The sequence below is a fragment of the Ahaetulla prasina genome, chromosome 2, assembly GCF_028640845.1.
Source record: "Ahaetulla prasina isolate Xishuangbanna chromosome 2, ASM2864084v1, whole genome shotgun sequence".
Taxonomy (NCBI): Eukaryota; Metazoa; Chordata; class Lepidosauria; order Squamata; family Colubridae; genus Ahaetulla; species Ahaetulla prasina.
Window position 1 is genome coordinate 127,799,017 of NC_080540.1, and position 24,620 is coordinate 127,823,636.

Here is a 24,620-nt window from a genome sequence, read left to right on the forward strand (position 1 = left end):
TGAGTACAGTCGGTTAGCTAGCTCTGAATCCATCTGGTGGTTGTACTGTCTATCTCACATTTTTCTATTTTGCCAATAGGTTGTGGTCTACTTTGTCAAAAGCCTTACTGAAATTAAAGTGTACTAAGTCCGCAGAATTTCACTGGTCCATTAATTTAGTCATTTTATCAAAGAATGCAATAAGATTTGTCTGGCATGATCTCTTTTTGACAAACCCATGTTTGCTTATAGTAATAGCTTTGCTTGTTTCTAAATGTTCTCAGATCTGTTGCTTGATTATATTTTCCAGGATTTTCCCAGTATTGATGTCAGGCTGTTTGGTCTGGATCCATTTTTCCCCTTTTTGAAGATGGGAACCACATCAGCTCTGATAAATCCAAAGGTGCTTTTTTTTCAAGAGGCAAGTCCAGTTGCCTCTTGAAAAAAAGCACCTTTGGGACAACCATGACCTGCATGACTGAGAAGCTCCATAGACAATGAGCTCTGATAGTTCCCCAGTGTTCCAGGGTCCTTGAACAATATGGTTCAGTGGTCACATCACATCTGCCAGAGGACCATTTCCAAAGGACTTGCTTCACCCCCAAGAACTACAGAATGTCACTAAAATGGCTCACTTCAGACTGGAATTCAGTCAGGTCCTAAAGATATCTCCACTAAGTCCATCCATCTTGCTTTCTCTGTTTTTACAGCCTTTCACTAGACTAATACTGTAAACAGCCAGTATTCAATATGATGAGCCCTTTTGCACCTCTCCTGCTATTGTGAAAGTTCTTCCTAACACAACACATCTTTTGATAAGTCTGATATTTTGAGCTTTGCTGAAAGTTGTGCTCTACTTCTCCTGGAGGTTGAATAAGCTCTGGTCCTCTCTTTTTAACTCCTAGTGTTGCTCCTGATGATTATCTTTCTTCTGTGCTGTTTAAGTACAAATGTTTGAGAAAGAAATCAAGATTCTCATTGTTTTTGGATTCTAGACCAAAATAGTTGGGAATGTTGAATGGGATGCAGTAGAAAAAAATGGTAGAAAAACCATTAAAAACCTCTCTTCAATGTTTCAATTTCTCAATCTCTCAAAAAGTAATAAAGGCACTGCTTGTCCTCTCTCCCTAATCCCACTTTTTAATGGTTTTTCATCCCTCTAGAGCAGGGGTCTCCAACCTTGGCAATTTTAAGACTTGTGACTTCAACTCCCAGAATTCTCCAACCAGCTATGCTGGAGCTGTGCCAGCATAGCCAACTGGAGAATTCTGGGAGTTTAAGTCCACAAATCTTAAAGTTGCCAAGGTTGGAGACCCCTGCTCTAGAGTTCCAAGTTTTTTCATTCTAATCAGAGTTGTGTTTATTTGTGTATCCAGTTTCTAAGGGTATCTAATCACAAATGGCTCAGTGATGTCTTCTTTGCTCTTCCCCTACCCATAGACTTGGCTGTAGCATTCTGTGAGCCACGGTGGCACAGTGGTTAAGTGCAGTACTACAGGGTACTTCTGCTGCCTGCCGGCTGCCCGCAATTTGGCAGTTCAAATCTCACCAGGTTCAAGGTTGACTCAGCCTTCCATCCTTCCAAGGTGGGTAAAATGAGGACCCAGATTGTTGGGGGCAATATGCTGATTCTGTAAACCGCTTAGAGAGGGCTGTAAAGCACTGTGAAGCAGTATATAAGTCTAAGTGCTGTTGCTATTGCTATATGGGCTCAGATCCGATTGGACCTGGGCAGTTTTCACCTAAAATCCAAAGCTACTGGAGAGATGGGGAAAATCCAAATCCTTTTCTCAGCTTCAGAACCAAGTTTATTCCTCAGATTTTTCTTACAGTTCAGATTTCTGAATTCTCACTTGTTTTAAAAAAGATTCATGCTTTCTATCTCCAAGAGGGATGTCCCTCTGTGTGTGAGCATCATGCCCTCTGGGAAGATTTTGATTGTTTCTCCACCTGTCTGGCAGGGTGACTAGCTGTGAATGTCAGCTTGGAGCCTGACATTCTCAAATGATCCATAATGCAGAAGAAAGATTTATGAGCAGAGGGTATCAAGTGCAAGCAGTGAGTACAGCACAGAGCCAGATCACCATGGCTGAAAAAGAAGCGAATGAAGACAGCCATGGATTCTACCTACCATGCAGCTTGCAGTGAATGCAGGCTCTTGCAGATTACACTACAAAGAGAAATGTACCAATCCTTCAATCAATACTGAATTGAACCAAGTGCAGGAATTATTACTGAGCCAGCTTCCACACATTTCAGTTGAATCAATTGCCTGCTGTCATTGTCTGATATGTGGATCCCAAGTGTTAGATTCTTGATACTCGGCAGGATAGTTGGACTATGAGCTGTATTCATTTTTGTTTTGAAGGGGCATTTGAAACTGCAAAATGGTGGAAAACTTCTTTGCAAGTGCATAAATCTTTTGCCTTTTATACCAATTGACTTTCTCAAAGCACAGGCCTAGAGTCTGTAAAATTTTGAGGAACTACAAGAATGAATTTGATTTTATTTATTCTTTCATATTGTCATTTTTTTAACATTTAAAATTCATATATCCTAAAAGATACTATTACAGGTAGTCCTTGATTTACAACCACAATTGAGCCCCAACATTTTTGTTGTTAAATGAGACAACTGTCAAGCGAGTTTCGCCCCATTTGGCAACCTTTCTTGCCGCAATTGATAAGTCAATAACCTGGCTGCTTCCCCATTCATGAGGTCATCAGTGGTTTCGGGGTGAGTTATCATCTGTACGCTGATGATACTCAGCTGTACTTTTCCACCCCAGACCACCCCAACGAAGCGGTCGAAGTGCTGTCCTGGTGCCTGGAAGCTGTACGGGTCTGGATGGGGAGAAACAGACTCAAGCTCAATCCCTCCAAGACGGAGTGGCTGTGGATGCCCCAAAGTTAGTGGCCCAAAGGAGGTGGTTCGCAACTTGGGCGTCCTCCTGGATGGACGGCTGTCCTTTGATGAACATCTGGCGGCCGTCTCCAGGAGGGCCTTTTACCAAGTCCGCTTGGTCCGCCAGTTGCGTCCCTTCCTTGACCGGGATGCCTTATGCACAGTCACTCACGCTCTGGTTACGTCTCGGTTGGATTACTGCAATGCTCTCTACATGGGGCTGCCCTTGAGGTGCACCCGGAGGCTGCAGTTAGTCCGGAATGCAGCTGCGCGAGTAGTAATGGGAGCCGCTCGTGGCTCCCACGTAACACCACTGCTCCGTAGTCTGCACTGGCTTCCTGTGGTCTTTCGGGTGCGCTTCAAGATTTTGGTTACCACCTTTAAAGCGCTCCATGGCTTAGGACCCGGGTACTTACGAGACCGCCTGCTGTTACCCTATGCCTCCCACCTACCCGTACGCTCTCATAGAGAGGGTCTCCTCAGGGTGCCGTCCGCCAAACAGTGTCGGCTGGCGGCCCCCAGGGGTAGGGCCTTCTCTGTGGGAACATCGACGCTCTGGAATGAACTCCCCACTGGCCTACGTCAAGTGCCTGATCTTCGGACCTTCCGTCGTGAGCTAAAAACATACTTATTTACTCAAGCGGGACTGGCATAATAGTTTGATTTTAAATTGGGGTTTTATTAATATTCTTAAATATTTTAAATTTAATTTTAATTATTAGCCGATTTTGTAATTTTGCTATGTTTTAATTTGTTTTAATTGTACATATCTTGTATTTTATCTCCGGCTGTACACCGCCCTGAGTCCTTCGGGAGAAGGGCAGTATAAAAATTTAATAAATAATAATAATAATAAATAATAATAATTCTTTGCTCATCAAAAGGTTGCAAGAGAGGATCACATGACCTTGAGACACAGCAGCAGTCATAAGCATGAACCAGCTGCCAAGCATTTGAATTTTGATCACATGATCATGGGGATGCTAAAAAGATTGTAACTGTGATAAATGGTCGGAATACCTTTTCTAGTGCCATTGTAATTTTGAACGGTCACTAACTGAACTGTGGTAAATCAAGGAGTATCTGTACTAACTTGTTAGGTGTCTGCTTATTGTAATCCAATCATGTGGCACAATGTGTCCTGGGACAAAAAGAAAAATTCCTGTGACTTATTGAAGAATATATTTATCAAGGAATACATTTATCACCCTAACCATCCTGATTACCAACAGCAAGGGTATAGGCAGATAAATGTACCAAGAGGCCTAAGAGGGTCTTAATGCAGCCCCGGCATTTCTGCCTAGTCAAACATACATTATAGGTACATCTTACCTGATGCTATGCAAAGATTTATAGCACCAATGCCTTTGTGCATCTTTTGGGTTTAAATGTTCCAAACAGCAAGTCATTTTGGACAGATGCATGGACTATCTCCATGCTATTTTCTCCCACATTCCCTAAGTTTACTTGCTTAGCAACAGCCCTTCTCTCAGCCCGTTGCAGCAACCTCATATATTTCAATTAGGGAGTCTTCCTGAAGAGGAAAAATAATGAAATCAAATTCCTAGCTAGGAGGAAAAAGGCAGACAAAGCTTGATTGGGGCGGGAAGGGGGTGGGATACTTCCTCCCTATGTGCCTCATTTATCACTTACCAACCATCTGTGCTTATGCAGCGGAATGGGGTCTGGAAGCCACAGAGGCAGAAGAAAAGAAGGTTATTTTGACCCTCGGCCAAGCCTGCCTTGCGTAGAGCATAACCGGTGGGCGAATACCTTCTGCACCCGGAGATGTTGATTAGAACCCCACGTGGAGATGTAGCAGGACCTGTTTTAGGAGGGGGGGGGAGATAGCAAGCTGTCAATTAAAGAATGTGGATGTCTACAAACAGTGCAAAAAGAGTAGCGTATGCATAGAAAGCAGCTGAAAGGTTTGAGACCGAAAACATTTTGCAGAACAGAGGGGGGGGTATGTTTAATTTTTAGATGGCCCCACAAGGTGTTGTTGGTTTTTTTTAAGCAACTATAATGAGCCTTTAAGGAAAACGATTGGATTAGAAGAATAAGCCTTTCCCAGAATAGGTCTATTTCTAACAAGATATTTTAGAACACAGAAGGCATCTTCACAGAAGGGATTTACTTCGTTCTTGGATTAACTCCGGATCCCAATGTTATGTCTTTGGCAACCGAGCTGATATATTTCCAGCCAGTGACATCTGCATGATCAAAATGATTACATGCATGAGGAGATGCCAGCATGCAAAGCCCACCATTATATATTTCCATCATGAGAACTGAGGAAAGGACTAAACTATAACATTTGCATGATGACGTCATGAACGTTTTATGGTTTGCCTTCCTTACCAACAGCTGCCCACTCCTGCCCCTCCCCTAACAGCCACGCACTAGTTCCATTACGATGGGAAAGGGATCGGTCTGAACGCACTTTTCATCACTTGGTGTTTGAAGAAATAAAGATGCTGTTATTGACTTCTAATAATTAACAAACAGCCACCACTCCACTTCCTTATAAATCTAAATACATTTATATTTATTCAAGTATTATATATGCATCCATTGTTCATACTGAATTAATGGAGAGGCAGCTGCTCGGTTCCTAGTAATCTAAGCAAATTGTGGAGGGAGCTTCATTTGTTCACCAATTTCTTCACCATTAATTCTGTCCATGCTATAAAAGGTTTTGAAAGCTAGCATGGTTCTTTGGAGCAAAAGCTGCAAACTCTGATAGGGCAAAGTAAATATTTGAAAGCTCTTATAATCTTTCTCCACGAAGATCCAATGAAATTGGCTTTCGATTGACTGGAGGGAGGTCTTCTTTTCAAGATATTTGTTCAAATATTTTGCTACTGTTATTTGGAAGGGGGTATGTGCCTTCCTCCTAAAGTATCCTTCTACTGCCTTCAACATCTCTCTAGATTCTTGTTACTTTTTACTTTCCAAAAGGGTTTTGCTCCCCTGTAAGCTATGTGATCTCAGCAAGGGTACCTTTGAATGCATGTTACATGATTTATCTATGTAACATTCATGGAACAGAGTTGTTGATTAAAAGTCCACAAAATCTGCTTGTGCAAAGTTCTTTGGCCATTTGGCAACAGTTTTTGGACATGAGATTTAATCACTAGTGGGAGGAAGAAGGGGAGGAGGAGGAGGAGGAGGAGGAGGAGGAGGAGGAGGAGGAGGAGGAGGAGGAGGAGGAGGAAGAAGAGGAGGAGGAGGAGGAGGAGGAGGAGGAAGAAGAAGAAGAAGAAGAAGAAGAAGAAGAAGAAGAAGAAGAGGAAGAAGAAGAAGCTCCCTACCTTTCAACAATATTTTTAAAAGTTCCAGACCATTCACTGAACTCTTAGCAGTTGAGTGATAGACAGAACACATAGTATGTGTCGTATTAATACTCAGGTTCAAGCCATTGGCCTTATCCAAAGAAAGTTTGGAAAGTTCAACCATTTCTGAATAAATAAATAAAGCTTGACTGAATCCCTGGAAAGCTTCTGCCAATTACTGTAAACTATTCTAAGCTAGACAGATCAATTATTTGACTCAGCATATAATAGATTCCAATATTTCTTGGATCTAAGCTATGATAGTCTTGTTGGATAGTCCAGGTTGAATTCTATGGAAAAGGCATGGGAAGTGATCTCCATTCGTTTTTGTTGCCCATTTTGTTACTGTTTTTCTAAAAGTAACCAATGGTAAAAAGTCTCCATATTTTTCATAGTGGTCTTATTTTATGAAAAATCTGAACTATAATATAAAAATTATAACACACAGTTGGATTGTTACCATTTTAAAAAACAATGTACAACATTGTTTCAAAAATAAAGTATTATTAGCAAAACTTTATAGTCAAATAAAATCAGCCTAGGCAAAATTCAAAAACAGTCAAATAAAATTCTATTTTATTATGTGCTTTGTAGGTGAGTGTGTTTAAAGGCAATCCATTTATATCTTTCCAGAAACATAAAATCAGTTCAGATTCAGCAGAAGCCAGAACGATTCACATTTTATTTTTCTAATCACTTTTTCAGTAACTTTGTTAATGAAAACATCTAACAACTTTTGATTAACACTTTGATAGTTTAGTGAAAATCATGCACTGGAGGTCACCGGCTTTCATGCAAGGCAAATGATTTCAGCTAGAGGCAGATAATGGCAAATCTCTCAGCTGGGTAGTTCTCCTTTCAATTAACCTTATGATGATGATCTTATTCTCCCCCTCCCCCCAGGCTCTCCATTTTCCTACAAGAGTACTGTTAAGTTCGGGAAGTAACGAGGCTGGAGACCAGGGTAGTGACAACAGCTCTTTAATATAGGGTGAACCCAGCAACAGGCTGGGGGAAAAACCTCTCCTTTTATACAGTTCTGCTGGAGGCTTCGTCCAATCAGCAACGTGCTGATTTCCCGCTCAAATATTTAAAGGTACAAACATAAATACATAACACTCCTCCCCTCCCAGAAAACACTTTGCCTCTATTTACATATTTATTTACATGTTATTTTTCGACGTAGTCACGCAAATAACCTGGGCGTCTCCTAGTTCTTTCTGACCTGCGCGGTTCAGTTCTGGGTGGTGTTTTGAGCTGGTCGGAGGGGCTGTTTTCTCCTCCCAGCTCTCTCTCTGAGCCAACGGGCTCTGGATTATTGTCTGACTCTTTTTCTTGGCCATCCGGCCTTGGATTACTTCTGAAACTTTCCCAGCTGTTTCCCTCGGGAACCTGATGGCGTCGCTGGAACTCTGGGACCTCAGCTAAGTCTTGCGCCTCCCCCGGGTCATTGTCAGCTGTGAATTCAAATTGGTATTGGTCATGATTTGTTTCATTTGGTTCGGTTTGATCAGTTATTCGTTTCCTTAACTGATCTATGTGGCGCCTCCACACTCGGTTGTCTGGTAGCTCTACCACGTACGATTTTGGCCCGGTTATCTTTATTATTTGGCCTGCGAACCAACTAGGGCCGTCCCCATAGTTTCGGGCCCACACCCGGTCGCCTATGCTCATTTCCCTTGTCTTTTCTAATTCCCCCTTGTAACCCTCTGGTGTGTAATGGGGATTCAAACGGTCAAGTGGGCACGGAGTTTCCGTCCATTAGTAATTCGGCTGGGCTTTTTCCGGTGGCCGTGCTTGGGGTTCTGTGCTGGACGGCTAGGAAAAAGTCTATCTTTGTTTGCCAGTCACCTGGCTTGAGCCTGGACAATGCCTCCTTAGCGCTCCGGACGGAACGCTCTGCAAGGCCATTCGACGCAGGGTGGAAAGGCGCAGAGAGGGCATGTCGGATGCCTCCTCTGCCAGGTATTCTTCAAACTGGGCTGCCGTGGTGGGGCCCATTGTCGGACACCAGAGTGTCCGGCAGCCCGTGAGTTGCGAATAGGTGGCGCAGGGCTGCGATTACTGCTTCGGCCGTAGTGGATTTCATGAGTATGATCTCCAACCATTTAGAGAATGCATCAACAACCACTAGGAACGTTTGGCCGTGGAAAGGGCCAGCAAAATCAATGTGGATTCTTGACCAGGGCCCTTGGGGCTTTTCCCATTCCCTGACTGGGGCCCGTGGGGGTAGAGGTCTGGACTCTTGGCAAGCCTGGCATTTCCCTACCCTCTCAGCAATCTCTGCGTCCATGAGTGGCCACCACACATAGCTTCTAGCTAACTCCTTCATCCTTACGATCCCTGGGTGACCCTCGTGGAGGAGATCCAATACCTTTCCCCTTAACTTATCAGGAATTATTACACGATCACCCCATAACAGGCACCCCCCTTGAGCCGAGAGCTCATCTCGTTTTTTAACAAATTCTTTGAACCGTTCGCCCGGCGCAGCGGGCCACCCTCTCTGTACCCAACCGAGTACAGTTCTTAACACAATGTCGGTATGATGCCGAGCCACTTCCTTAGATGTGACTGGGCCAGAGTCCAAAGAGTCAATAAGTAGGATGGGCGTCCCCGGGGTGGGGTCTTCGGTCGCCCCTGGTAGTGGGCATCGGCTTAACGCGTCTGCATGCCCCACTTCTTTTCCTGGTCGATGCTGCAGCTTGTACGAATAAGCGGCTAAGAATATAGTCCATCGGGTCAAGCGTGGCGAAAGTGCCACCGGCGTTGGTGATCGCCAGCCAGTATTCCTAGTAACGGTCTGTGGTCAGTCACGATTTCAAAATTCCGCCCAAAGACATACTCGTGGAATTTTTTAACCCCTGACACAATGGCTAGTGCTTCTTTGTCTAATTGGCTGTAGTTTCTCTCTGGGGAGGACATCGTTCTAGAGTAAAAAGCTATAGGGGCTTCTGTGCCATTTGGAAGTCTATGGCTGAGTACAGCCCCCACCCCATAAGGGGAGGCATCGCAAACCAACACTAGGGGTAATGAGTTGTGATATTGTATGAGCAGGCTATCACTTGAGAGCAGGTTCTTTACTGCTTCGAAAGCCCTATTTTCTGTCTTTCCCCAAGACCAAACAGTATTTTTCCCTAAGAGCCTATGCAGCGGTTCCGCAATGGTTGCTTTGTTCTTTAAAAAGACCGCATAGAAATTCACCAACCCCAGGAATGCCTGCAGCTCTGCTTTATTTTTAGGCGCTGGAGCCTTCCTAATTGCCTTGACCTTGCTCTCAGTAGGGTGAATTCCTTTCTTGTCTATCCGGTAGCCCAAGAAATCGACGGATTCGACCCCTATCTGGCATTTGTTTGCCTTGACTTTTAATCCGGCTGTCCGGAAAATTCCCAAAACCTTTCTTAAACGTTCCCCCAATTCCTCCATGTTTTCCCCTGAAATGAGGACGTCATCAAAGTAGGGAACTACCCCTGGGAGCCCCTGCAGTAGTCGTTCCATTAGGTTTTGGAACAACCCTGGTGCCACACTGACCCCAAATTGCAATCGGTGCACTTGAATGCCCCCTGTGCGTTACAATTGTTTGGGCTTGGCTGTGCGGGCGTCTACGGGCAGTTGCTGGTAGGCTTGGGCCAAGTCTAACTGCAAAGACTTGTCCTTGCCCCAAAGAGTGCAATAAGTGTTGCACCACGGAACCGGTAAGCGCTTTTCTGTAAGGCTTTGTTAAGCGTCGCCTTGTAGTCAGCGCAAATTCTAATTGACCCGTCCGACTTGATTGGGGTGACGATTGGCGTCTCCCACTTTGCGTGATCGACTGGCACCAAAATCTCCTGATTTATGAGCTTGTCCAGCTCCTTATCGATTTTGGTTTTAGGGCAAAGGACTCTCCTCGCCTTAAGCCTAATGGGGGCTACCTGGGGTCTAAGTTGAAGGAAATAGGGGTCCCCTTGTACTTGCCCAGGCAGTCCTTGAAGACATCTTGAACTCGTTAAAGAGAATGTCTTTCAGGTTACAGTCACTTTGTAGATGCCAGTCACTCCCATGCCCAGGGCACGAAACCAGTCTAGTCCCAACAGACTGGGCAGAGTTCCTTCGACGATCGTGATGGGCAGGGTCTTCTTGTATGGACCGTACTCGACTCGGACGGAGGTGGTCCCTCGAACAGGGATGCGATTCCCCTGGTAGTCGTGGACTCGTAGCCGTTGTGCTTGCAGGTGGCGCTTTGCGACGGACGGCAGCGACTTCGCCAAAGTGTCCCAGGACATGATGGTGATCGCTGATCCCGTGTCTACTTCAAGCCGGCACCGTACTCCCTCTATTTTTGGCTTAGTGAAGATCTTCTTCTCCACTTGGGTCGAGGCGCGGCCTATGACCACCGTTGTTTGGTTGGAATCCGCGCCTTTTTTGTTTGAGCCAATCGCGGGTCGCCTTGCCGATTCCGCGCTCTGATTGGCCGATTTGAATTTTCGGCGGGAAGGTTGGGCCGCTCGACAAACTTGGGCTAGGTGCCCTTTCTTCCCACACCGCCGACATATCGCGTCCTTAAACTTGCAGCGTTGGCGCTGGTGTTGACCCCCGCAGCTTCCGCACTCGTCTCGGTCCCCTTTGTCACGTTTCTCGGTGCGGCAGACCCCTTCCTCATCTTCACCGTCGGATTCGGTCTGAACCTCCTCCTGGTGCACTGGAGTTGCCTTCGCGCTCGCCTTCTGTGGGACCGGCTTCTGCAGTGTCTCTGCCGCTTGGGAGGACATTTCATGTGCTCTGGCTTCGTCCAGAGCGTTGGCCAGCGTCAGGTTGCTCTTTGCTAGCAGCCGTCGCCGCAAACGGATGTCTTTGACCCCTCGGATGAGTTGCTCGAGGAGCACCTCGTCTAGGTCACGGTATCCGCAGTCCTTGGACGCTTTTCTTAGGGCGGCCATGTAGTCACCGATGGATTCGCCCTCCATCTGCCTTCGCTCTCCGAATTCAAACCGCCGCACGTATTTGGACGGCGTTGGTGCGTGGTTTTTTAGTAAAGTCTGTAAAGTTGGCCACGACACCGACTGCAACGGCGTTGGCTCTGCCAGGGCTTCCGCGATATCAATGACCTCCGGACCACAATGGCTTAAGAAGTAAGCCCTTTTCCGGTTATCTGGAACTCCTTGCAGTTCGTTGGCTTCTAGAAAGCTTTCGAAACGGGTCATATACGTTCCCCATTTCTCTTTAGCCGGGTCAAACGGTGCGGGCGGAGTGTAACTGGCCATCTCCGCTTTTCTGCCCTGGGTTTGCTGGGTTCGGGTCTAACGTGCTTCAGCTCGGTTCTGGTTCTCCTTAGCCTCGAGATCCCACCTTCGTCGCCAATGTTAAGTTCGGGAAGTAACGAGGCTGGAGACCAGGGTAGTGACAACAGCTCTTTAATATAGGGTGAACCCAGCAACAGGCTGGGGGAAAAACCTCTCCTTTTATACAGTTCTGCTGGAGGCTTCGTCCAATCAGCAACGTGCTGATTTCCCGCTCAAATATTTAAAGGTACAAACATAAATACATAACAAGTACATTTTTCTCCCCAATACTTTTTCATTAAAATGGGAGGATAGTTTTTGGTTTGCTGAGAATACAGCAATAGCAGCAGATGAGTTTCCAAAGGAAGCAGATTGAAAGCAACTGCTCTTATCCAGCACAATACCAAAATGACAAAACATGGGTCGCAATGTCATGGCATAACCTTAACAGACTAACAGAGCTGCAAGGGACCTTGGAGGCTTGGAGGTCTTCTAGTCCAACCCCCTGCTCAGGCAGGAGACCCTATACCATTTCAGACAAGTGGCAGTTCAATCTCTTCTTGAAAACCCACACTGATGGAACTCTTGTTCTCCACTTGAAATTCAGCTACTGTAGTGTTCGGTCATTTTGACCTGTTTTCTTTTGTGAGGAGGAGATAAGTTTGCTGGAAACATATCCAGAGAAGAGAAAGGACAGAGAGGAAAAAAATCAGGACAACTGCCATTCCTTCATTGAAAAGAGGACCTGCTCACTTTTGCATCACCTGTTGTAATTGCCAGCAAATGCTGGAAGGGTTTTATCAAGAATGCCTGATCCACTGCAAAGCCTTAATTATGATTCTCCAGGGTTTTCCTGTTGTGACTCATCCTCCCTCCTCTCCTCAGCCGGGCCCCTCCCATCTCCAACCGGGCCTGTTATCAGACTCCGAGTCTGATAATGAAGATGAACGGCCTTTCATGCCTCCAGCCCCCAGCCCTGGCCCCATGCCTGGAGAGGATGCCAGGAGTGAACAAACAAGCCCGATAAACCTCACTCCTACGGCGTGTGTTCCTTTGGCTCAGCCGTCAGAGGAAGTCAGCCAGGTGCTGGAATTACTGACAGCAGATCCAGCTGAAGACACTTCAGAGTTGGAGGACCCTCGCTTCCGGAGATCTGAGAGGTGACGCCAGCAGAAGGAGGGGCGGGGCAGGCCTGGATAAAGGCTGAGTCATGGAGCCACACCCCACAGCTTATATAAAGGACCTGCTTTTGGCATTCCAACCTTGAGTCAAGCAAAGTCTTAGCTAGTTTGCTGATATCGGACTCTATCGCTGAAGTCACAACTTGGACTCCTGCCTGCCCTGATAAACCTCGAAGGAACTTGGCAAGCTGCAAAGGCTTCATTGCCAAGTCTGTTATGGACTTCCTTGACTCATGCGTTGGAGTGGGAGTGGGACACGACATTTCCAAAATACTATTGATAAGAATGAGGCAAAAGAAAAATTAGCTTTCTTTGTATGTTCCACAGCTTGAAAGATTTTCTTGCTTTCATCTCTATCAGTGTAGGAAGCACCATTTATAACAGGAGCAGCCAACCTTGGCAACTTCAAAAAAACCTCACCCTTTTGGATTTGTCACAATACAATTTTAATCACCGGCACACTGCAGATTCCTGTGGGGCAATTTTTTTTTTTTCTAGTTTGTTAAATGCAGCACTCAGAGAGAAAAACTTCCACTAAGGATACAATGAATATCTAGTCCAGTGATGGCAAACTTTTTCAGCACTGAGTGCCGAAAGCGTGTGCGTGTGCTTTTACACACGCGCACTCGTAATGCAAAGCGTGCACAACACCCTGCACCCTGCACCCCGTCCCCCTGCATGCGCATGACCCCTCATGTGTGCCCCGCTCCCCATGCATGTGTGCACAACCTGTGCATGCCTATGCAACCTCCCACGTGCACCCCACCCCATGCATGTGTGCATGTGTGACCCCTTTGTGTGCACCCCCTGCTCATACACCACATCTCCTGCATGTGTCCCACCCCCCACGCATGCGCGGCAGAGCTGAGCTTAGGCGACAGCTCGCGTGCCCACAGAGAGGGCTCTGTGTGCCACCTGTGGCACACGTGCCATAGGTTCACCATCACGGATCTAGTCCATGCATTAGGTCAGCATTAGGTCAACTCATATAAACTCAAGTAGTAATCTCCTTAAGATGAAAATGTAGGGAACTCTAGGAACCCTGAACTATTGCTTTGCTGTAGTCCATTTCATGTGAAACTAAAGTAGACGACATTATTGTTGTGGTTGTTATTATACAGGGATGGAAAAACCATGAAACATAAAATAAATAGAGTCTTAATGTTTAGGGTGATATGCAAATGCTAAAAAATGATACGCAAATACATATTCTCTGACGACCAAAAATTCAGCTGCCTCTTTTTGTCTAGACAAGCTTTTTTTTTTAAAGTGCTAATATAGGTGTTTAGAAAAACATCTGTCTTGTCTCACACAAGCAACCAAATGGTTAAATGAAATCTGTCCCCATTGAAATTCTAACTCTCCAGGCTGTCCAGAACTCAAGCTTTTCTGATATCTTTTTTTTTTTAAGTCTACCACTGCAGGCCAGGAATTCTCAAAGCAGTTTACAAAGAGAATCAGAGTAATGCTCTAGGCCGGAGAAACAAGATTTTTATTAAAGGCTCCATCACTGGAGGTTTTTAAGGAAAGACTAGAAAGCCCCCTGTCTGAAATGGTATAGGATCTCCTGCTTGAGCAGGAAGCTGGGCTAGAAGACCTGCAAGGTCCCTTCGAGTTCCAGTCTGATTGAATACCTCTCTAAGAGAGATAGATTGATTAACATGTCAAACAAAGTAAGGGAAAGGGCAAAACATGCACTATGAACTGTGTTAATGATGTAACATCAAAATGAATATTCATAGTAAGAGGTGAAGGGGTGAGGCTTGGGAAATCATGAGCAGAAGGAAGAGAAGATTGTACTGTTTGAGATCCTTTTTTTTTTCTTTGCCACAGATCCAGTCCATGTGAGTTAATTGGCCAACATCTGAACTGCACCTCAAAGCACAATCTTTATTACAGGTAGTCCTCGACTTACGACAATTGAGCCCAAAATTTCTGTTGATAAGCAAGACAGTTGTTAAGTGAGTTGTGCCCCATTTTATGACTTTTTTTGGCCACAGTTATTAAGTGAATTACTGCAGTTGTTAAATGAATCATGCAGATGTTAAGCAAATCTGGTTTTTCCCATTGACTTTGCTTGCCAGAAGCCAGCTGAGAAGGTTAGAAATGGGGATCACATGATCCTGGGACACTGAAACTGTCATAAGTACACGCCAGTTGCCAAAAACCTGAATTTTATCACATGACCATGGGAACGCTGCAATAGTTGTAAGTGTGAAAACTGGTCATAAGTCACTTTTTTCCAGTGCTGCTGTAACTTAGAACGGTCACCAAATGAATGGTTGTAAGTTGAGAACTCATTGTAAATATTTCCTGTGGGATCCTTGGTGCTCTCTAAGCTTGATTTTTTTTTTTTGCAGACATTTCATTACCAAACTAGGTAACATCATTAGTGGGAGGTCCATGGGGGTTCCTCTGATTTGTTCATATCTTTGTCCTCAAACTGAAAGTACCAGTATGTATGGTCAGGCAAAAGTTCATAAGGTCCATGTTTGCAGATATTTCAATCTCACTGTACTTGGTTAAGTCGGGTACGCTGGGTCAGATGTTAGGGTTGGTGTCATAGATTCTTTTGCTAGTTCTAGGAAAGATTTGAAGATTTTCTCCTCCTTTTGAAGAGTTTAAAGTTTAACAAAAATGGCTTTTAAGCAAACTAAGTTAAGTGCTTTTAAGGACGTTGAAGTTTTGCCAGTTCAAATACAGAAGTTAAAAGAAGAAATGAAAGAATATTTAAAAGGTTTAATAGATCAAAAATTTAGTAAAATTGAAAAAGAAATATTGGAACTTAAAAACACATTGGAAGTTCAGAATAAAAATATGACTGAAAGAGTGGGGCTAGTAGCTCAATGTTTTTCAAAAAGTATGATCTGTTTGGGGAAAACAATAGAAGAAACTGATCAAGTTAATTTGAATTTGGAAAAGAAAATAGAAGAGGTTCAGAATAATCAAATTAACTTGGGAAACAAAATAGAGAGAACTGAAAAAGCAATCTTGGAACTTAAAAATAAGGTGGAACCTTGGAATAATATGAGTGAAAGTGTGCTGGCAGCATTGCGATGTATTGGAGAAAATATGATTCAGTTGGATGAAAGAATAGAAGAAATTGATCAAGCTAGTTCTAGGTCTGTGAATGTGAAGAGTGCTATGACATCAAATGAGACTATAATTTAATCTTCATCCATGATCAGATCTTTGATCTTTTGGAGCAGTGGTGGGATTCAAAAATTATTGCTACCAGTTCTGTGGCCGTGGCTTGGTGGCGTGGCAGGGGAAGGATGCTGTAAAATCTCCATTCCCACCCCACTCCTGGGGGAAGGTTACTGCAAAAATCCCCATTTCCTCTCGGTCAGCTGGGACTCGGGAGGCAGAGAATAGATGTGGGTGGGGCCAGTCAGAAATTTTACTACCGGTTCTCCGAACTACTCAAAATTTCCGCTATTGGTTCTCCAGAACTGGTCAGAACCTGCTGAAACCCACCTCTGCTTTGGAGGCACTGAAGTAGAGAGTTCTTGGAATATTTACTCTCTGTGAGATATCAAAGCTTATGTCAGTTCTTTAGCAAAGTTGCAGGTTGGGGTTTATTATTATTTTCTGAGGTGTTCAATATACACATAATACATGTTTAGTTGTTGTACTGACTTCACTTTAAGATCATAGGAAACTAATTTCATGATACAAAAAGTCACCCTCCATTCCTTTACAAGGGCATTCAAGCCCTCCATTCTCAAAAGAGTGTTCACAGCTAATGTTTATTTTCCTACTTAGGAGCAAGAATTAAATCCTTCTGTCGAGTCTCCAAAGCAGCAATGACATGGACCTGTCATTGACACACACACCCCATTCTTAATTAACACCTGGAACAGAGGTTGCTTAGACAGATAGTTTTTCCTATTTACTCTGGCAAGTTACGAGATAACAAATGTCCCACAAATTAGATAGTTATTTTCCACCTTTTTCTCAGCTAGGCACCCAATACCTGCCAGACACTTACCAGTGCAGTTAATTTTCATTGATTTGTAACCTTCCCTTGCTGATGCCTAGGCTAAGTGTTAGATACTAATAGGCTGACACAAGGAACCAATCAGGAAGCTAGAATAGGAGTGGGAAGAATGAATGCGTGCCATTGGCTGAAGCCGTGGACAGCTCCCTTTAAAAGGGGCTGCCAGGGCTCGGATTCTTCCTTCTTGTACTGGAGCCAAATAAAGAGGTTTGAACTAACGGAGTCTCTGTGCCTTGTGTCTTCGCCCATGACTCAACACTAAGTAACTGGAGGGACTGGGAAAGAGACTGAGAGGGAAGTTGAAGTTGAAGAGCTACAAAAATATCCAACATATCCATGAGGAATGGATATGTGGCTCAGTAATGGGCTCCACTTACCTTCGCTACGAGTTCGGAATGGTGTGTGTGCACGTCATTGATGTCTGTGATGATGTCCGGGCGGGTGGGCGGAGCCTCCCACCGTCACCACTTACAGGTTTGCCTGAACCGGGGTGAACCAGTAGAAACCTATCACTGATGTGCTCTGAGGGGATGATTCTCCAATGCTGTAAATATAGGAACATTTTAATAAATATTAATTATAAGCATCTTTCCTGGCATCTTTCCTAATGTTGATCTTTTTGATATTCCATACATCTTCTAAATAAATAAATAATGCATAATTGCACTAGCTGTTTATTCAGATGCAACAGGCATCTGTATGAATAGGCAGAATAACAGAAATCTGAGTTGAATAAAATCTCTCAAGAATAACTCTGAGATCGATCAAATTACAGAAATTTTAAGAATGGCTTCTTCAGAACTGAGGATGAGGGGTTCTTTAAAAAAGGTGGGTGGGGGAGAAGGCATCCCTGTTTGTGTATCACAGTGCAAGTTTAATCAAAAAGAAGACATCCTATTAATAGTTTTCTAACTTATGACTTGGGAGCTGAATGTACTATACAAATTTGGGGAAATGCAACACAATTCAAAATCAGCCTCAGCATTTCCAAGAAACCACATCAATGGTTTTCTTAGCTTCCTAAGCAATTGTGCTGCTGGAGTTTATCTCTGGCTCCAACCTGAAAATCCAGCAGCATAATTACAATCAGTTCAGCTCTGATATTGTCAGAAGTTGGATGGCCCTGTATAAATCCAGCCTTATGCACAAGAGACAGCAGCATAAGCTATAATTTACAGGGCAAGATAATTGTTGAAATCTCACCATTCACATTTATCAAAAACTAGGCCTATAATTAAAATTCAGAGGGGTATCCTCGCCTGACTGAAGAATAACTGTGATGTTTGCCTCGTTAAAAACGTAAGGGTGTATTTTTAAAAAAGCACTTTCTATACAGCAACTCCAATAAAGCAGGAGATAATAACCCAGTACAGTTTTGTACCAATACAGTATGCAAGCCACGGGCGTGTGCCCTGGAGACACAGCTGGCCGTGCAAAGTAGCATTCAGTGATCCGAAAATTGGACCCTGCACCTGCAGGAATATGCTAGGAAGAAGAAAAGAAGACAGTAGAGAACCATCAGAGTCCGAAGCCTTACCCATCTTAGAGTTGTAACGTCAGTGAAAATAGTGAAGTAAGATTAATGTGGTAACTTTCTTTAAAATGAAATAACCCATACACCAGGGGTGAAATCCAGTAGGTTCTGACAGGTTCTGGAGAACCGGTAGCGGAAATTTTGAGTAGTTTGGAGAACAGGCAAATACCACCTCTGGCTGGTCCCAGAGTGGGGTGGAAATGGAGATTTTGCAGTATCCTTCCCCTGCCATGCCCACCAAGCCACACCCACACAACTGGTAGTAAAAAAAAATTGAATTTCATCACATGGTTATTAATAGATTTGAAATATTGTATAAACCAGAGGTCACCAACCTTTCGAACCTCAGGGACCACTAAATTCATAATTTTAAATCCCGCGGACCACTAATATGAACTGTGTAATGACCGCCTGGGTGGTCAGGTGACAGGGTGGGCATGGCCAACTTGATGTCACTCATGTTGAGGGGCGCTTTGCCGGCCTTTACTTGCCCCTCCCCTTCCAGCCACTCCTCACCTGCCCGCCTGGACTCCTTAGGGCCCCAACAGGAAGAAGTTTTGGAGCTAATCAGCCACCACGAGAAAGAGTTGGCAAAACAGCTGGCTCAGTTCAAATTGGATCTGATCGAGGAGGAGGCTCAGCAGAAGCACCTCACTGAGGATTAGGAGCATAGGCTTTCCAAGCAGAGGGAAGACCTACAGGAGTGCAAGGCCAGGTACTGGCACCTGCAGGCTCAGCGGGTTGAGATGGTCAGCCAGTTCCAGGCCACGATGCAGTCCTGCTGGAACAAGGCCCTTCGACTCTTCTCTACCAGCGGCGCTTCCCTCCAGCCTTTGCCCAAAGCCCCACACCAGGAGGCCGAAGCAGACCCCCAAGTCAGAATTCCTGCCCCCCCCCTTTGACCCACACAAAAAGACCCCGAAGGGGGAGACTCTCTGCAACAACACAAGCATTCATTGCATGTATCTGTCCCAGGGGCCATAGTTTGAGGACCCCTGATTTAGCGCAATATAAAAAAATGCAAATAATTTTTTTGCGGACCACCAAAATTTTCTCTCGGACCACCAGTGGTCCATAGACCATCAGTTGGTGACTGCTGGTATAAACTATTCAGGAAAAAAAATCCAGTTCAACCAAAACAGATTAAAAGATCTAGAATCCATAAACACTTTCCCAAGTGTACCCTGAATTGATGTTACCATGTTAAATTGCTCCACTTGTTTGAGCCTGAAGGTCAATGATATAGCAGACTTCTCTTTCTTTCCCCTGCATTGTTCCCTGGATGCCTAGCAGTTACCAGATGATCTTGGTTCATCTCGGAAGTTGAGAGAAGCTCCACATTGTCCTTTGACATGAGACAACTTGGGAGTTTCAGAGCTGTAAGGGAGGGAGGGAGGGAGGGAGGGAGGGAGGAAGGAAGGAAGGAAGGAAAGCCATTCCAGAAGAAGGCAGTGGCAAGACACTTCCATAACTCTGCTGCTGTCATGGCTGTCATCTTCAACAGCAAGCCTGAGTGGATAATATCTTCACTTTTAGGTAAACGTTTCCGCTGCCTGTCATATCCAATGCTAGGGGGTAGTTCTGATCTCCAATTACAACCAAAGAGCCAGCATTGTTCAAATATGTTGCCATGGTCATGTGGCCAGCATGGCTATATGCTGAAGGTGCACAGAATTCTGTGACCTTCCTGCTAAGTGGCACCTATTTATCTCTTGCATTTGTATGCTTTAAAACTGTCAGTAGGCAGGAGCTGAGGTGAATAACAGGAGCTCACCCCATAGGGCAGTGCTTAGGTCTTGAACCCCCGGCTGTCAGCTTTCCAGTTGACAAGCTCAACATCTTTAACCGAGAGCCATTTCATCCCTCTCTCTTCACATTGTAATAAAGATTCTGGTTGAGGAGAAGCATGATTTTTATATTTAGCAAAGATCAAGGTGCAAAAAGAACCAAAATGTCTTTAATGTTCTCATCTAAGGTTTATCAAGCGCTAGTTTTACTTCTTTTGATAAGATGTGGGTAGCTTTACTTGACCTAGAACAGGTGGTTTAGTGGTAACCCTATCAAAGACAGCAACATAACTGAGTACTTGTTAATGTAATAAAAAACCCTTTAATTTCACATTCCATTTCCTTAAGGAAATCTTTATCCTTCAGCAATTCTATATTGTATTCAAAACTACCTAGATACCTTTAAAGACTTGTCAGGTACAATTGTAAGAGATATGAAAGCATGATTCTAAACTATAATTGCTATGTTCTCACCTGCTGTCAGCCCCACTAAATAGACAGAAATCCACTCCACAGGAAAGCTAAAATTGCTTTTACTTTATTGGCTGCAAAAGCAGAATCTTCCAAGTCTAGTTGTGCTGCACCTCTTTCTCCTTCTCATACGCCAATGAATTAGGGAAGTGTCTGTTTGAGGTGCTCCCAAGTGTTCTCTGGCTGTTCTGGACTTTAGACATGCTTCAGCACCTTTTGCCAAGGCAACCGAACCTGTTTATCTCCATCAAGGTCACCTTCTTTGCTCTTTACATTTGCTCTAACTTTAGGTATCAAAGAAGGAAAAATCACAGGAAATAAACTAGACAAAAACAGTGCATTCGTAAGGAAGAATGGAGTACATATTCTTTTATTTCCCATTGGGAAGAATTAACAGGACACCAAATAATGTAACCCGGATAAATTTAAACATATAATCACAAAATAATCTGAAGCCAACAATTTTAAATTGGGTGACTAGAAAAATGATACAAACAATTTGATCAACATTAAAGTAAAGCTTCAATTTCAGCTACTTGAAATTGCATTAGTTGTATCAGTTTACATGTTTGTAAATGTATGTACTTTCATATACAATTTAGAATTACAATGCAGTCTAAAATAAACATTAATTGCCTCATCCAGACTACTTCAGGTCTAATGGACATCTGTTATTTTGTGAGGAAGTCCAGATGGAAATTTTGTCCATGTATCCAAAATCTGCTAAACATATTGTATGTCTGAGGATACACTGATGCCTGTAGGCAAAGTAGTATCTATCTCCATTATAGCAGGTGGTTAAATTCCAACTGATTGAGAAAAATGGTTACAAAAGATAGTGTGCAAAGAATCACACTTTCCATCTTTGGAGAATTACTATTTAGACTTATAGGCCTGGGCATTCTGATCTATTAATATGTTTATGTATTTTTTTATAACACAGTCTGTGCATATACCAGAGGTGGGTTTCAGCAGATTCTGACCAGTTCTGGAGAACCGGAAGCGGAAAATTTGAGTAGTTCAGAGAACCGGTAGTAAAAATTCTGACTGGCCCCGCTTCCATCTGTTCTCTGGCTCCCAATTCCCAGCTGATCAGGAGGAAATGGGGATTTTTGTGGTAACCTTCCCCTCGAGTAGAGTGGGAATGGAGATTTTACAGTATCCTTCCCCTGCCATGCCCACCAAGCCACACCCACCAAGCCATACCCACAGAACCAGTAGTAAAAAAAATTTGAAACCCATCACTGGCGTATACACTACAGATATATTTTAAAAAGTGGCTTTTTATGAATCCAAAACTGGATTCATGCATTATGTTAAGCTAATTTGCAATTGGTTAATTTCTAATTGTAGCTCAGGAACCTTTTCTCTACATCATACTTATTCATAAATATAAGTATCAGCGCAAAGAAGCATCTCATGCCAAGCATATTCATCCCCACTCTATTTTACCAGTGCCAAACATGGACATTTATAACAAATTATAAACAAAAGTTAGTTAGCATGGAAATGAGATGGTTGAGGAAAGCTACTGAAGTGACCAGAACAGCGGTGAAATGCACTTACCTTTGCTACTGGTTCAAGAGTGTGAGCGCACCTTTTCGGCGCATGCACAGAGCCTTCTGCACATGCACAGGGGGTCAAAAACAGGATGTAATGATGTCCCGGTTGGTGGGTGGAGCCTCCCGCTGCCAGTGCTACCAGTCCATGCGAGCCAGATAGATCTGGCCGGATTTCACCGCTGGACCAGAAGAGATAAAATCAGAAATGAGACCATAAGAGAAAGAATTGGCATAAAACCAATCTTAAACTACATACAAAAACAGCAAATAAAGTAGTTTGCTCACCTGGAGAGGATGTTGCGAGATTCCATACCATACAAGGCATATACAAAAAGAGGAGAAGGTCAAAGAACATGAGGCAGACCCAGAAGGAGATGGAGAGACAACATCAAGGACATAGTACAACAGCGTCAATTATCAGTGGTTGAGGCCGCCAGAAGAGCAAGAACCAGATCTTTCTATCTCCCTCAATATCCAAAGCAGTAAAAGAGGAAGTAAAGATACTTATTCACAGCTAACTGAACTATTTGGTAGCCTCCTAACTAAAGTTTGTATCTCCCTCAACACCCAAAGTAGTACAAAGGCGGAAAGTACATTAAGGTGGCCACAGGGATGTAAGTATCTGTACGAATGGTTTGTGAATGAAGAATGACCTCATCTGAGGTACAAAAAAAATCTAGATGACCACTATGTGACAGCAGAAAGAACCTGAAAACTCTAACTCTTTATTTATTATTTATTTATTTATTTATTTTATTAGATTTTTATACCGCCCTTCTCCCGAAGGACTCAGGGCGGTGTACAGCCAAATAATAAAACCACACAATATACACATTAAAACAGAAACTTAAAACCAAGCATATTACATAAATGGCCAAAATTTAAAACAATCAATTTAAAACCCTAAAATTCATAAATAACCCCAATTAAAATTTAATAAAACTTTTAAGCCAGTCCGCTTAAATAAATAAATGCGTTTTCAGCTCACGGTGAAATATTATTGCTAGATAGAATAGAATAGAATAGAATAGAATTTTTTATTGGCCAAGTGTGATTGGACACACAAGGAATTTGTCTTGGTGCATATGCTCTCAGTGTACATAAAAGAAAAGATGCGTTCATCAAGGTACAACATTTACAACACAATTGATGATCAATATATCAATATAAATCATAAGGATTGCCAGCAACAAGTTATAGTCATACAGTCATAAGTGGAAAGAGATTGGCGATGGGAACTATGAAACGATTAATAGTAGTACAGATTCAGTAAATAGTCTGACAGTGTTGAGGGAATTATTTGTTTAGCAGAGTGATGGCCTTCGGGAAAAAACTGTTCTTGTGTCTAGTTGTTCTGGTGTGCAGCGCTCTATAGCGTAGTTTTGAGGGTAGGAGTTGAAACAGTTTATGTCCAGGATGCGAGGGATCTGCAAATATTTTCATGATACACCATATTATCATGATTTCTACCTACTAGATGTGGCAATCCTAAAATATAAATGGATTTGATTGATTGAAGACCAGACAGTGGAACTAAATCTCTTAAATAGTTTGCACACTAAGAATTCTACGAAATTGAAGAATTTCAGCAACATTGGTAAGAATTAGAGAGGGACCCTCAATAGGAGCAAACAAGGTTCTAATTGCTAAGCTCAAAAATATCCCTCTAGGAAACCAATTCCTGGTTTTTAGGAGCGCCTCTTCAAAGAAAATATGCTAAAATAGTTATATAAACCTTGACAGTGTCCTTTCAAACTAATTAGAAACTGGCTCACGAAATGTTTACTAATTATACAAGTCCCTTGTTCTGTAGAGCTAATGAAAAAAGTCAAAATACTTTTCAGAAAGTCCCATTTTTAAAGAAATAATCATCATCTTTATTAAATTGAATTGCTAATTTATTCTATTCTTTGCTAGCTTTTGTACCATGTTTCTCTTTTCTGCTAACATTCCTCACTAGGCCATACTCCTATAATCATCATCCTTTTATTAGGAATGATAAAATAATGTTTACTTTGGGGAGGGCTAAACAGCAACTACATTGTAATATAATGGGACTACATCGTATAAAAGGGACTACATCGTAATGCCGCAGTATATGTTAATATCCTGCATTGGGTTTAGTTGTTAACATTATTGATGTATTATCATTTTGTAATGTTTTAAGTCAGTGTAGTGTAGTATTAAAGGTATAAGACATGGAGTCAGGAGACTCCTGTTCAAGATCCACTGGCTTGGCCAATGGCTGATTTTGGATAATCAGTTCTTACTCAGCCTAATCTACATTGGGGTGTAGCAGGAGAGATGGAGGAACAAACCATAGAAAGTAAAGAATGTGACCTTGAGGGAGAAAGGGAAGATCTGTAACCAAGGCAACAAGTGGATAATAAATTGTTTCAGCTCAGATAAGGAGGGAGTGTTACAAAAATGACTCAGACAGCCCCACCACCCCAAATCTCAAGAAGATGAAAGAGAGAAGAGAGGAAGCACATTCAGACTTGCCAGGCTCTGTTAGTATAGTCAATCTTAATAAAAGTAGTGATAGGCCTAGGTGGAGTCTGTTTTTCGTGTTCTACCTTGTATGGCTGACACAAACCTGCAACTCTCCAGTA